General features: G+C 22.9%; 1 protein-coding gene across 1 annotated transcript in view; it reads right to left on the bottom strand.

Annotated features, from left to right (window-relative positions):
• LOC126903082 (dopamine receptor 1-like) overlaps positions 1 to 15,212 on the bottom strand; it is a 131,715-nt gene that overhangs the window by 49,394 nt on the left and 67,109 nt on the right. The gene's annotated exons all lie outside the window — the stretch shown is intronic.

Consider the following 15,212-nt stretch of genomic DNA (forward strand, 5'->3'; position numbering starts at 1 on the left):
TACATAGTCGCATACCCCAATCGTCTAATTTTGAATTAAATATATTATTCTTTTTTTTTATAAAGTACTTATAAATTATGCTATAAATGAAGAAATTGGTAACTTTGATTATTTTTATAATAATTAAAATAATTCCATACTTCTGTATAAAATATTAATAAACCATATGTATTTTTCATTGTTAATTACTCGTAAGAATTCAAAATTAAAATGTGTGTTCACATGACATATAAGATTGGAATTTTAGCGTTCCATTTAAGAATTTTTTGGCACAATTAAAAAATTCCATAAAGAAGTTGTACATCTTTTTATAAGTGTCAAAAATGGTCATCTTATTTATTAAATTATCAAGGAGTATATTTTCGGTGTAGGATCAAAGAAACGTATTTACTAAAAAAATCTTAAATTTTTTTAATTTAATTTCTTAATAGTTTTTGGAGAATTGATTATTACAACAATAAAACTCTTAGAGTTAGAAGTTATAACTTTATATATAATTATCAGATTAACATCAATATATGTAATAACCTTAATTATTTATTATGTAAAAAAACTAAAATAAGACAGACGAGCTTTATATTACTAAACATACATTTGTTATTTTTAAACACATTAACATTAATGATAATACTTATTAATATTGATGTTCATTAATATTTAAAAATTATATATGTATTTAAAAAAAATTATATATTTGAAAATTTTGTTACTTTAAAATGATTTAACTCAAATGTACCCAAATTATTTTTATTTTTTAAAATTTTATTATTTTAGACTACTTTCCTATTCAAAATGTTAATTGTACAAACGAAAAAACATTTCTTCATTAACAAAAAATAAATTAAACGAATACAATTTTTTATCTCAAAGTCAAAGTTGTTTTACACACTCACTTAAATCGCTTAAATAGTTTATTTTGAATAAATAAAATAACCTATCTCTTACTTTAGAATAATATATTTTATGTTATATAAATGACAAATCAAAAACGTATCAGTATATTAAGATAAAGTATATATATATATATATTGAAATTATGTTTAAAACTAGTTTATAATTTAAAGAAAATGAAACAATAAGAAATAAAATAAATTATTTTATGGATAATTTGATTAAATTTTTGTATTATTTGTATATTTTATAAATACACTAAATATTAGAATTTATCAAATATTTTACATAAAAAATAATAGTTTAAGTTGAACCGATTTTTATTCTTAAGGTTTTTACGATGCAAATAATTTGATTCAAGTAACTGTAATAATACATTTAAATAAGGTAACTAGATAAGGTGGATAATACATTTTTGTGATGGAGCCGCTGGTGAGGTGTTGTCATGGATCAGAGGAGTGATAAGAAATAATAACGGGTTATTGGTTATGTTTTAATGAACAACGCATTTTTTCTTCTCTTTAATATTAATTAAAGAAACTATATGAATTTCATAATGCATATATGGATTCATTATTGAACTATAATAGAGAACCCTGAAAAAATGTGCACGACAGTCAAATATATTCGCGTCCGAATCAAATAATCACGACATCACTGAAACAAATGGAATTAAGGTCAGAACATAAACGTCTACTATTAATACTCAGCTCATTCACATACTACACAGAAAATTACAGTTAATATGTTTATTTTTATATGAATATTTCTATACATTTTTGTTATTGTCAAACTTAAAAAACTATAATTTGTTTCTTTTGTTAGCAAATTGTAAACAAATAAATTTTTATATTTGTAAAATAAAATAAATACCATTTCACAACAGATGTTTCTTTTAGTAGCAAAAATATCATTTTTCGTTCCATTAGAAACTTTTACTAATTGATATTTGAATAGATTCATTAAATTCTTTGTGGAACCTAACAACGCTGTTTTTTATGGACAATTAGTGAGCAGTCACAGATGTGTTTTAACACAATCCAAAGCTATTGTTTGAGCTTTAATTTGTTTCAAATAAATATTTTAATGAATTTACTAATATTCTAATTGCTAGTATATTTAAAATATTATGTGTGAAGCCAGTAAAAAGGAATATATTATTTATTTTTTAATTAATAAATAATAACAACAAATTTAAGTTAAAATTGTTTTTGTATAATGATAGTAAATTTGACAATTGAATAGATTTAAACAAAGATAACTAAATGTGCAAAGAGGTTTAAAAATTGATACTTATTTAATAGCTATGATGAAAAGTACTCAAATTTAGAAAATTTACAATAAAATCAATATTTTAATGTATTGTTATTAATTATAAATTAGCTACAGTAATCTAGCAATAATTACCATAAAATTGTGTTTTAAAAACATAATCCTGAAAAAAAACGTTTTTTTAGAGAATTGATAAAAAGAAAAAAGTTTTATCTGTAAAAAAAGTATTCGTTATAAGATTTTAAGTTTTAAGTAAAAGAAAGCAAGTTGACGCTTGAGGCAAGATGATCTTTTTGAATTAAAAAAAATATAGTTTTTGTGAACTTTTTATGGAAATATTTTTAAATACAATATACTTTGCATATTAACCAAACAAATACAAATTTTTTCAAAAATTATTTAAATTAACACATGTTAGTTTTAATTTTTACTTATAACTCTTTTAGAAGAACAATTTAATTTTGATGTTTTATGCCGCAACGTTCTAACTTGAATGCAAATAAATAAACAAAACGAATTTTTATTGCAACTGTTAAAAAAAAATTACAAATGTAAAGTATTTTAAATTGTAAGCATTATTTAAATTAGGGAATACTAGGAAGATTTTTTAATAAAAATTGGTTATAATTAGTTTAATTAGCTAATTTACTAAAACAAACTAACCTGATAATTATCTAAGAGCATACATTAGGGGATCATCAGATTAATTTCTCTTTAAAATATTTTACATTACAATTTTTTTTAAATTACTAAGTATATTAGAACAATGTATAATAATCCAAAATTTCTTAAGGGGTACAAAGTGACTACCTCTTTATTAAATAAAACATATATAATATATTTTTAATTAATAGTATCCTACATTCTATAATTATCATTAAATTTTCTTTCTCCTTAAAACTGTATCAACTTTAATTTTTTAAATGGAAACACATATGTTTACATATGTTTAACCAATTTACAAGTAAGAAAATAATCTAACATAGAAAAAAATTGGTCATTAACAAATTTTTAGCTAATCTTTTGGAATTTATTTACACTTTAATATAAAGACTAGATGTGAAATACGGGTCTATTTATTTTTATCTCTAACATTTATGAACCGCGCAACTCCTCTTGCTATGGTATAAAAATGCTAACATCTTTTAAAATACTGGTTTAAAAGTTGTTATCAGACAGTCATTTTCTTACTTTTCGACTGGTTAAAATATATGTTTCCATTTAAAAAACAAAAGTGAATACAATTTTAAAGAAGTTCGAGGACAGTTATGATAAAACATTTTTTTGAAAAATATAGAACGTAGTATACTATTAACTTCTAAAAAGATAAAATTATATTAGGTTTTTTATTTTTAAAGCTTTTGCATAAGTCAAATCAATCAAAGACAATCACTGTGTATTGTACTGTTCAACATATAAATCTTAATGATTTAAGTGGTAGGTATAGATAGACAATTTCACCGAAACATTTCACTCATGGTGTGAAATTGCCTATATTTTACGCCGGTTTACATTAAAAATACAGACATTCATAAAACACTTGATAAAACCATATATGAGTATTATTTTATATCTTCAACTTTTACAATAAAAAGTACATTTTATAATTAAATATTGAAGTACGTTTAATGTTTATTTTTCTTTGTTGCAATAATTTAGTAATAAAATAAATTACTAACCATTCAAAATAAAATTTCTTAGAATACTTTCAAAAGCCTTGTAATTCACGCGCAATAAACTTCATAACGACAAAACTATACTATACACTAATGTCTGAAAAAGTAATGACTGAATCAGTCTGTATAATAATGTTATACGTTTACAAATGGCTAAAATTATTTATTTAGAAATAATAGATGACAAAAAAAAATGTTACTGAACAAAAATGTAAAATAAAATAAGCGGGACCCAACAAATTTATTTTTAACTACACACAAAAAATCATTTTTAATGAACAAGAGGTTCTTAATTCCAAGTAAATAAAAGATATTTATTTACATTATGGTTATAATGAGGGCATTATAAAAAATAAATCTATTTTGATTACCATTGTCCTAAGTTAAACAATTGTGAAAACAAATGTATTCAATTCTATTCGTAAAAAAATTGCATGGATTTAGTTAATCTTTCAGATTGCATCAACGTGTATTTCATTTGAACATTTAACAATGGAATTACCATATCAATTGTTTCAAAAATATTTACGATTTGACTTTCAAGTTACTTGATAGCAAACATAAATAACACTGAATAATACAATTCGTGACATCAGTAATGTATTTTTATACATGTATACATTAATACACGTTGGAAATGTAAATTTATTTGTTTTTGTAAAAGTTTGAATGTAAATACTTTCACTATTTCCATTAAAAATATCGACTTACGATTCTTGATTATAGTATGCGTAATTTTAGAACTATTTTGGTTGTGGACAACATGTTTTTGTAAATAATTATTTGAGTAAATTGTTAATTGAACGTACAGCAAAAAAAAAAAAAAATGTTATTTAACTACAGATTATGTGTTTTTTTTGTAAAATGTTTACAATATTTTGTAAACATATATTGTAAATTAAAAGGCATTTTCCATTAAATAAACTTGCAATGTGGATAAGATTTTTCCTCCTAATGTTTAGCTTATTTAAAACGAATGTTGAAAAGTGTTTTTTGAAAAACTTGCGGTGGCGTAGTGGTCGTGGTAAACATAAAAAGTAGACCGCTATGAAAAATGGTGTATATTTATTTAAAGGGCACGAAATGGACTGAAAATGTAAACAACGTATATCCTGAAAAGCGATTTCATCCTATGACAGTACAACGAAAGAACAAGTGTCACATTCGTTTACTTTCTAAAGAAAAATATGATTCAAGATTCCATAGTATAATAGTATAGTATCTAGTATATAAAAAACATTTAAATGGGAAGTTTTTTTTAAGTAAAATATTTTGTAAAATATCTAACAAAAATACAAATATTTAAAAAAATATAACACAATAGTTTTGTTTTGCTGTTTATACAATGTCATAACACATACTAATTTATAGGATCATATAAAAGTATTACAATTATGCAAATAATTTGTAGTAACTGAATTCGAATTGCGATACTCCCCTACCCGAAATATTTATTGTATGAGCTACTTTTCTTTTACTTTAAATCATAATTTTAAAAATATTTTGAGCTAAATATAAAAATAAAATAAAAAACAGTATTTAAATTAATACTAAGAAAAAAACTTAATAATTTTATAATAACTATTATTAGACATCATATATTTTCTATATCTCCATTGTATATTTCATAATTAAACTCCTATCCATAATTAATAGTCAATTTAATATTATGATATGTTTTAATTAACTGAAATATTAAACATATTTTGTTATGTTTTAACAATATATACACGAATTTCTACAATATTTTAAGTTTCAAACTAATTTAATCATACAATATAAGTTGTGAAATACATTTTGAAAATTAAGCCATTACATATATAGTAACTCAAAAAAAAAGGAAATTAATTAAAACGATAAATTTTTATTAATATGATTAAAGAATAATTTATTAAAATTATTCTTATTTGTTGGTTTTATATGAGCATGAAAATAATTGAGTTACAATAATATTTATTGAATAAAAAAAATGATAAATATAATTTGCTCTCGGGATATGAGTACGAGGGTTTATGAGGAGATGTAAAATATAGAAAAGCAATGTGATGTTTGAAAATTTATTAATATAATAATAATTTGAAATAGAAATTTTTATGATTAATTATCACACATAGATCATCAACAACGCCACTGGTACCAGTTTGGCTTGAGCTGACTGTGAGTCGAGTCAATAAATACCTCGAGTAGTATAGGAATCGCAAGAGAGTCTTTATTGGTATTGACTACACAGGTAACCCACTCAAAGATTAGAATAGGCTGGCTAACTTTGTACAAACGTTATTGATTCTCTTTATTTATTTAGACAATATTTTATTCTAGAGATCACTTTATTTTTTACTTAATTTATGTACTCATTATATTTAACTTTAATCCTTATGGATATTTTGTAGAATATGAATTTACCTTAATAATATCAAGACTAATGTTAAAAAAATGATTATACTTCAATTTTCTATGTAAAATAGTATTTTGTCAAGTCACTTCTTGCATTCGTTGAAAGTTCTTAAGGTGAAAAAGTAGTGAGAGAGATTGACAATTTTTATGCCCTTTTATATTTAATTTAATTCATCTATATATACAAGAAGTGTCACGACCTTTTACTATTATCTGTTTATTACTCAATTTGTGTTATTTATTACATATTATTTTACTTAAATAGATAATTTGTCACAACTAAAGAATTTCTTATAATTACTACAGTAGATTTATATCAAAGTATTTTTAACATGTTTCTCGGAATAGTTTAAAGTATTAACATGAATAATATTTTTTTATATTGATGACTAATAGATAATAACATATAGACTACTGAATAATGAATGGTGTATGTATTATAACACATAAGTACTCATGACTATTTTATTTTATAATGCTGTTTATAGATCTTATTTTTAAAAATACCTTTGTTTTTCATAATTTTAATGTTAATATTACAATATATTTTTTTTAAACATCATAAATATTAAAAAATTATAAACTTAAGATAAATTTAGAAGTGAAATTTTAATTTTAGTTATAAAAATAAAAAGAAAAAGATTAATCAACAATATTTTTGTTTGTTTTAAAAGTCTTTTAATTTATATTATGTAAAGCTTCAACTGTGGCCATTGTGAAGACTTTAATTTAAAACAACAGGAGTTCTGACGGTTTAATAGATCTTTATAACGATTATTTTAGTCAAGTAATTAAGTAAGTTTTAATAAGAAAATACATTTTAATTGCGCTATTCAAAATCTTTTCTTGGATTTGGTATAAAAAATGTGAAACTAGTATATGAAATATACTAAATAGTTAAATGAAAAATGTATATTAAATACAAAACCTATACACCAAAGAATAAAATAGAGTCAAAAACATTTGTTTGTTAAATCAATAAAATATTTGTTCGCTTGATAATTTTTTTATTCTCCTGAGGATATTATTGTTAAATAAATAAATGAAAAATTTTTACCTCTATATTAGTATGAAGTGGGTTAAATATAAATTAATTAGATAACTGTAAAATCAATTCTTCTCTTAGAATATTAAACAAATTTTATATTAGATTGAAAAGTTTTGATCTTTATATTAGTTGATATTATACTAAATGTAAGTTTGAAATAAAAACATGCACAATTATCTAAAAAAATGAATTTAAATTATCCCAATCCACTCTAATGATAATATTGTGGAATTTACTAAGGTATTTTTTATAGTTAATGGTTTAAAATTTTATGTAGACATAATATAAATAATAATAGTAATAATAATAATAATAATAATATACAGAGAGATCAATAAGATAAGGTTGAGACACTTATTTTTTCAGAAGCTATTTAATATTTTTAGTTTTGTAATGGAAATTATTGTTTGATTAAAAAAACTCTATGTAGCTAAATATCTTCTTTACATCCCTTCGGGGATGATAACCTAAACTTTAATTTACTTAAATGGTAACCTCTATTTTTAGTTTGATTATATGAGAGAAACAACATTTTTTTTTTGGCAATATTTTCTTTATACCATTTTTTATCCCATAAACAATTTTTGTTACAAAATTAGATTTAAAATAGAAATTGATCATTAATTTATTTTTCATAATACCATAAGCGATTATTATCTGTTTTAATGGGCCATAAATTTGTATCAGTATTTATTCTTACTGGCTTAAGTGACAGATGTGATAATAAGAATTGTCAATAAAAATTTATTTATGTGACAGCATGAAGAAATGACGACTAGTTTATGTTAAGAAGTAAATTATCAGCAGAAAAACGGTTTATCAAATAATAAATATTGTTATAAACAACATTTTTTTTCTACCATGTTATACCAAAAATAGAGATTCCTATTAAAGGTTTAATTTTCCATCTATCAAAATATAATGTATATTTTGATAAGTGTATCAATAATCTGTTGGTTTATTAAAGATGGAAATATTGAAGTCTCGTGTGATTATTCTGAAAACGAATACAATTACTGTAACATGATACGGCCGTTAAAACTAATACATGAAAGGGTAATGTTCATGATTGTGAAATTTGTTGTGGGAGAAACTTTTATAGTACAGAAACAAAATAACAAACGCTTTGATTTTAAACTCCATTCAAAAGCGACGAATAAAAATTCTTACTGCTTCTAATTTTATATATTTTGCTAAATATATATTAAAAAAACAAAATAAAAATTAGATTTTTCCCTTAGTATTTTATTTGAACCATTTACGGTTTTTATATTACTTATGCTAATAAATTATTTTACGTTTCCCTCTTATTGTACAATAAAAAACATCTACATGTTACTAGATTATAAGCGATTCTGATTTTTATAATCTATGTGAATAATAAAATAATATTAAACTCTTTGATTTAAACATTTACGATACCATTGACAAAAATAATTAAAACCGTATACTTTATATTTTATTGTAATTTTTAACAATTTGTAAATTAAGGTTTTTAATATAGTTACTTAATGATAATTAATGTTCAGTTGTGTAGTAAAAATAATATATGAATTTACTTTTTTTTTTTTGACTCTTTACAGCAACATCACGTACAATTTAAAATAAAGTGAACTATGCTTATATTTTCAAAACGTGTTATGCATGTTTTTTATTTTATTATTCAAGCCAGTTAGGGAAGATCATAAAATGTACTGCAGTAAAAGATTCTGGTAAACATATACATTCTATTCATCTTTAAAAAAAAAAAAACAATGACTTTGCTTTACAAGTAAAATGGAATTGGAGGCATTTCTTTTAGTTTTATGATTTTTACAAACATAACTTAAGCATTTGAGTTTTCTAATACATAATATTTTATATTTGCAAATAACTTTGTTTGCAGAAATACGAACTAACCCAATGTGCAAAAATTCATCTCAGAGATGTATCAGTGAAATCGCCTTGGGAGGTGTAATGTTACATTCTAGTGCCTTTGGTAGTCGCTGAGACTTCTATGCGATCCTTAATATCCCATAAAAGGATTGGGCAAAGTGACTTCTATAGGTCATCAAAGGGATGTCACAGAGACGTTCCAATATCAGCTAGGCGATTTTGCAAACTATAATAAATCACCTATTATTAAATAAAAATAACCAACAAAAGTAGTACGGAGACAACATGACGGATTCGAACTTTAATGTGTCATGGATATGTATTATCCTATGTTACTAAAACCTATGCCTATTACCGCCAGGACACTTACCTGACTATACAAATAATGATGATTTAAAGGTTGATTAAATTGTAATTGTTTCAATAGAATCTATTAATAATAAGCATGGGAGATACTTTGTATAAATGTCATAAAACTGATCATACAAAAATAATATATCCATTAAATTTATTTTAATTATTCTCACATACATATATAGACGCATAAGAATAATTATCCGTATGCGTTATTTCTTATCATATTATCATTTCTTAAAATAATTAATATTAATTAGTTAGATATTTGCCAATTGGTCATATTATATCCAAGGAGTATTTTTATTTACGCTTTTATGGTAAATACATTTTTATTTCAGCTTAAAGGTATCATATTTTCTCAACCTCCCCTAGTTCTTTGTCGATAGTTAACCGAAATAATTATTATCTATTACTAAGTACAATATGTATACTATTTCATATGAAGCTGGTAGACCATAGGGCAGTTAGTTGTGCACCGCATTATATTTCCGTTTTGTCATAATCCTGATTACGTTCACTAGAATAACGAATTAGAGGAGTTACCTGGATGGATGCCATCTAATCGTACGTTCAATAATTGACGTGTAGACGATAATTAAATAGATAACAGAACAAATATATGAAGAGTTCTTCCTTCAATAAGTATTTAAATGAAAGGAGCCCTTATTATTAAAATGACCGGCGAAGTGGCGGCACCGAGCAAAATATAAAAAATGTAATACAAGTAAAGTAAAACGAACAACTAAAGATTTAGTTGTGTTAAGTAGATTAAACAAATGATAAATAATGGCGATGAGAAATAGACTGTGTGTATGGGTCGAAATGATGAAGATGTGAATTATGACAATGATCCCGTGGTGTGTGACAGCTATACGGATAGACGAATAGACAGTTTGGACTACGTTAAAAGTATTTTTTATGCGATACAACAGTATAAGCTGTACACACCATCATTGTATTAAAGTACTTGTAAGTCAGCAAATAATCATCTTAAAGTTACTATCGACCCATTAAAGTGTTTTCTATAAAACACTTTTTAAATTTTGTATACAAAATGACTGTTTTAAAATTTCAAAAAATTATAAATTTTTATTTCTATTTTTTTTCTTATTAAAAACAAATTATAAAAAATATGATTTTAATGTAGTATAATAGTATAAAAATCGTTAAAAAAAATTATAGCGAAATTATTATCGGATGAAATGTTACTGATTTTGTCATGTCTTCTTTAAACGCTTTGTATTTGTACGCAAAATTATTTTAAGTAATTTACTAGAGCTAAATTAAAATTTTTCTTTTTGAGCTGCAATGCGAAGCTAAAAAGATATTGGTTTGACCATGATGAAGAGTTCACCAATGAAAATATAATGACAGAAGAACTTTAACCTGGTCCTTTTAGTATAATCTAGTTAATTACGTTTACATTATCAGCTGCATTAGATAAATGCAAAATAAACACTGATGCCATTCATGTACTATCTATATATATCTGAATAGCGTATCTATCAATCAAAATTTAAAATTACATTTTAAATAGAACACAAATTAAAAATATTCGGCAGTATTTTCGGAAGAAAAACGCAGATAAAGTAAAGTTTATTTTTTTTTAAGAAAAAAATTACTACCTGATTTGACTGGACCAGATAAAGTAAATCGTATACCAGCAATTGTAACCGACCCAGATTTAAAACAGTTTATTGGAGTCCCTTTGATACCATCTGAAACAGGGCTAGAAATATCATTTGCAGTATATGACAACTTTACAAAGTGGTCTTTATTAGACAAAGCTGAAATTGAAAAATAAGGACCAGCCTGAGATTATAGCACAAATTTAATAAAAACTAACCGGACTAATATTACAAATCTTTATCTAGTGGTTAACAATTTTCTTTTATTACTTCAAAATATAGAATAAAATAAGGATTAACTTTTCTATAAGGTCATTTAACTTGAAAAGCTCATAGTAACAAATGAGTTGATTTAAACACATCATTATTTATTTAGCTGCACTAAATATTTAAATGATTTAAAAAGCCGGCTAACAGCACAGTGTATAATTGAAATTGTTTTGTTTGTTTAGCTGTACATTTGTAAAATAATAAATTGATTTTCAGTTATTACATTATAGAGTAAAAAGAAAAACACTGTGTTAATGTCTAAAATAGAATATATCGCTAATTGTACCAATAATTATAACAGATATGAGTTACTAAATATTTAATTAGGATTCCGTTTTTTTATTTATTTCATTAAAAATCATGATTTCACATTTTCAATTCTTAAATATTGTTTGTAACTTAATAGCTTTTATAAATAACTAAAAATTATTTTTTATATTAAATTTAACATACACTTTTTTGTAAAACTTTTATTAAATATATTTGCTGAATATCAACATTATTAATACCCAGTAAATATTAAAAAAAAAAAAAAAACAAATAACTTTCCTAATTTATTTCATAAAGCACTAGATAAAGTTTGGTTATAAAATAAATTATTAAATAATAGAGATACTTAACGTCAACCCAGCATAAATATTTTCAGATAATTAAACATATTGGATTTTAATGCAATTTTAAGCACAATTAAATCAAAGTATAGATATATTTTGCTAAGAAAATGTAATAAAATCCTATAGCTATCTTTTACTAAACTATTTTAATCTTTGTATTAAATAGTATTTATGATGCGATTGTATTTTAAAATCCCTGTTATACTATTTACACTAAATTGGTGGTTTTATTTGGATTTGAATGTCGTAGATGACTTTTATATATAAATAACACTTGTCTTAACTTTAAAGAAAAGTAAATTATTATTAAACTACAATTAAAATAAAAAACAATTTATTTAGGTTTATTAAATTTTAGTACTATTAGTGTAATTTTTCGTGTTTTTTTATATCTATTTTATATCTTAATAACAATATTAATCGAATGAACTTTGTCAAATAAAAATAATTTTATTTACATTTATGTAATTTATTTAGGATATTAGTATAGTTATTTTATCCGATTGTAAACTTGACTGTTGAATTTCTGAGAATTACTCTGTATACAATAAATTAACAATAAAAAATATATAACAAAGATATTAAACGAAGGAAACAATGATGATCTGCAGGGAATTTCAAGTTCTAGTTATAATTTATATGTATTTTAATAAATTCAATGACTTTTTTCATAAACTAGAGTCTCCATCCCTTTTTCTGGCGACGTACTAACTACCTGTTCTGTAGTACATTCGCTTAAAAAAAACTTCTTTTTAGAGGACACAGCAATTGTCTTAAAAAAAACTCATTTAATTAAAAAGAAAGTATAACTATTAAGACTGTCTTGTTTCAAGACTCGACGCTATTATATAGAATTTGGCAGCTACTCTGGACTTCATCCTATCTAAACCATTTTCAATAAATTATCTACCTCTATACCTAGTTATTCCTGTATTACACTGACTATCAAAATGTAGTACATACTTTTTTAAGTGAACTTTATCATGTGCATGTTAAGTATCAAAAAGAAATAAAAGTGTTTTTCAATCACAATGGATTATTTAAATTATCATAACAGGAGCGAGTGACAGTTTAATCTTCAACGATTAGTTTTTACATATTGTTTAAAAGCTTTTGAATGTTCGATTAATAATCTTTGGTGTTCATGCTGAAGCATAATGGTAGATGAAGTATACTTACATTTCAAAGATCATTACTTCATTAGGTATTCTACTCTAATCGCAAAATGTTGAAAATATTCAGTATGCGCATAATTTTACAGAATATTTTATACTAAGCTGTACACGCGTTTTGGCTAAACAAACGAATAAGATTGGTCATCAGACATTTTTCAAGACATAAGTACTATGCTTTAGACCCTCTTAATTTCTTATTCATTTTCTTACATATATTTAAAACTGATAAATATAGATATAAAACATTTGTATTTTACTTTCACACATAAACACTAGAAAGTCATGAGAAATATAATCATTATTAATCAAGAACGTAAATCTTTTTGCCATTTCAATAAAAATTTTAATAACAAAAATATTATGCGCCTTCGTAAATCTGTATTGAAATATCTGATGGTAAATACTCATGAATATTATCAATGTGTATAAGTATATTTTCAAACTTTTATGTATTTACTAGTCCAAAATGACTCTGAAAAATTTAAAAGTACAATGCTTAAATATATTTTTTTGTTATTAAATTTTATATGATACACATCTTTCATGGTATTTTACCAATAGTTTAAACTATTTTGATTGCTATTCAAATGATATCTGACAATCAATTAAATTGATTATAGTTTTCACTCTAATGATTTTGAAATATACAAGAGAAACATAATAATAGAATTTTGCATGTGAAACCATTTGACTTATTAAACAAACAATAGAGTGGGTGGAAATTAATTACAAATGTATTCAAAACAATAAGGTAAGTAAACGTTGACTTAGGATTCCTTCATTTACACTTAACTTCATAGCATTGTGAAAATCTATTTTCATTTGTTATAAAACTTTTTTTTCCATTGAAATATCCATAACTTTTATTTTTTTTTGGTTTATTTTCATTTTAATTATATTTCAATACTAAAATATTTATAACGACATTTATGTACATGAAATATTTATACCCCAAAGGAATACTTATGTTTATATACTATTTTGATAATACTATAAGTCATTATTTCCATTAATTTTTAGTATCTAACTAAGCGATATTTTCATAGAAAAATTTTTACACTAACAAGAATAATAGTGTGAAAATAAAGTCCTTTTATTTTTGTTCTTTTTATAAAAACATATTCATCGTTTGATACCGTAGAATAGATAAAGAAATATTCTAATTTTTAGAAATTTAAAAATTCTACAATAAGTTATCTACTAAAAATAGATGATAAATTTATTTCCAAATTATTTACAAGATAAGCTATTTTTAATATATTACAAAAATATTTAAAAATTTGTTAAATATTTATTATATTATTATTAGAGAGTAGAAATGTATTTATTATTATTTTTTTTTAATCTGCGAAAATTATTAACTGGATCAAATGTTAATAAAGTTGTTTAAAACCAACTAGACCATTCTGTATAATATTAATATTATATAATGTATTATAATTAGTAACATAATAATAATTAGGAGTATATTTTATTTTTAACTTTTTTTTTATATAGTCTAAAAATGTTAGGCTATATAAAATTTGTACATAGAATAGAATCTTTTTTACTTTTACAGCTACTTTTCGTTATCTTATAATTCTTTTAAAATTATGTTTGTTTTAAAAAGCAATATGAGATGTTCTGTTCAATTTTAATTTAAAAGTAAATAAAAATAATTAACCACCTGCAGTCATAAATTGAGATTTAAGAGTTTTAACTAATTAATTTTAATTTTATAGTTACATTTCATTTAAAAAAAAAACTCAACACTTTATTGAAAATTAACTTATTTTTTTCTGTAATTAAAAAAATATTTATAAAGATTAAGTATAATTATTTTTATATTTTTAAAGTAATTTTAGTATATTGACTAATGATAACAATATTTATTTCATTTTAACAATTTTTTAACATTCAAAACTTACTTTTACAAATAAAACATTAATAATTTTTGTATTATTCTTATAGTAATTTTATAAATAGTCTATAATAGCTACTATTTTTTCTTATTTCGTAAGTTAAATAAAAAT

The sequence above is a fragment of the Daktulosphaira vitifoliae genome, unplaced genomic scaffold (assembly GCF_025091365.1).
Source record: "Daktulosphaira vitifoliae isolate Bord-2020 unplaced genomic scaffold, ASM2509136v1 Scaffold_3, whole genome shotgun sequence".
Classification (NCBI taxonomy): Eukaryota; Metazoa; Arthropoda; class Insecta; order Hemiptera; family Phylloxeridae; genus Daktulosphaira; species Daktulosphaira vitifoliae.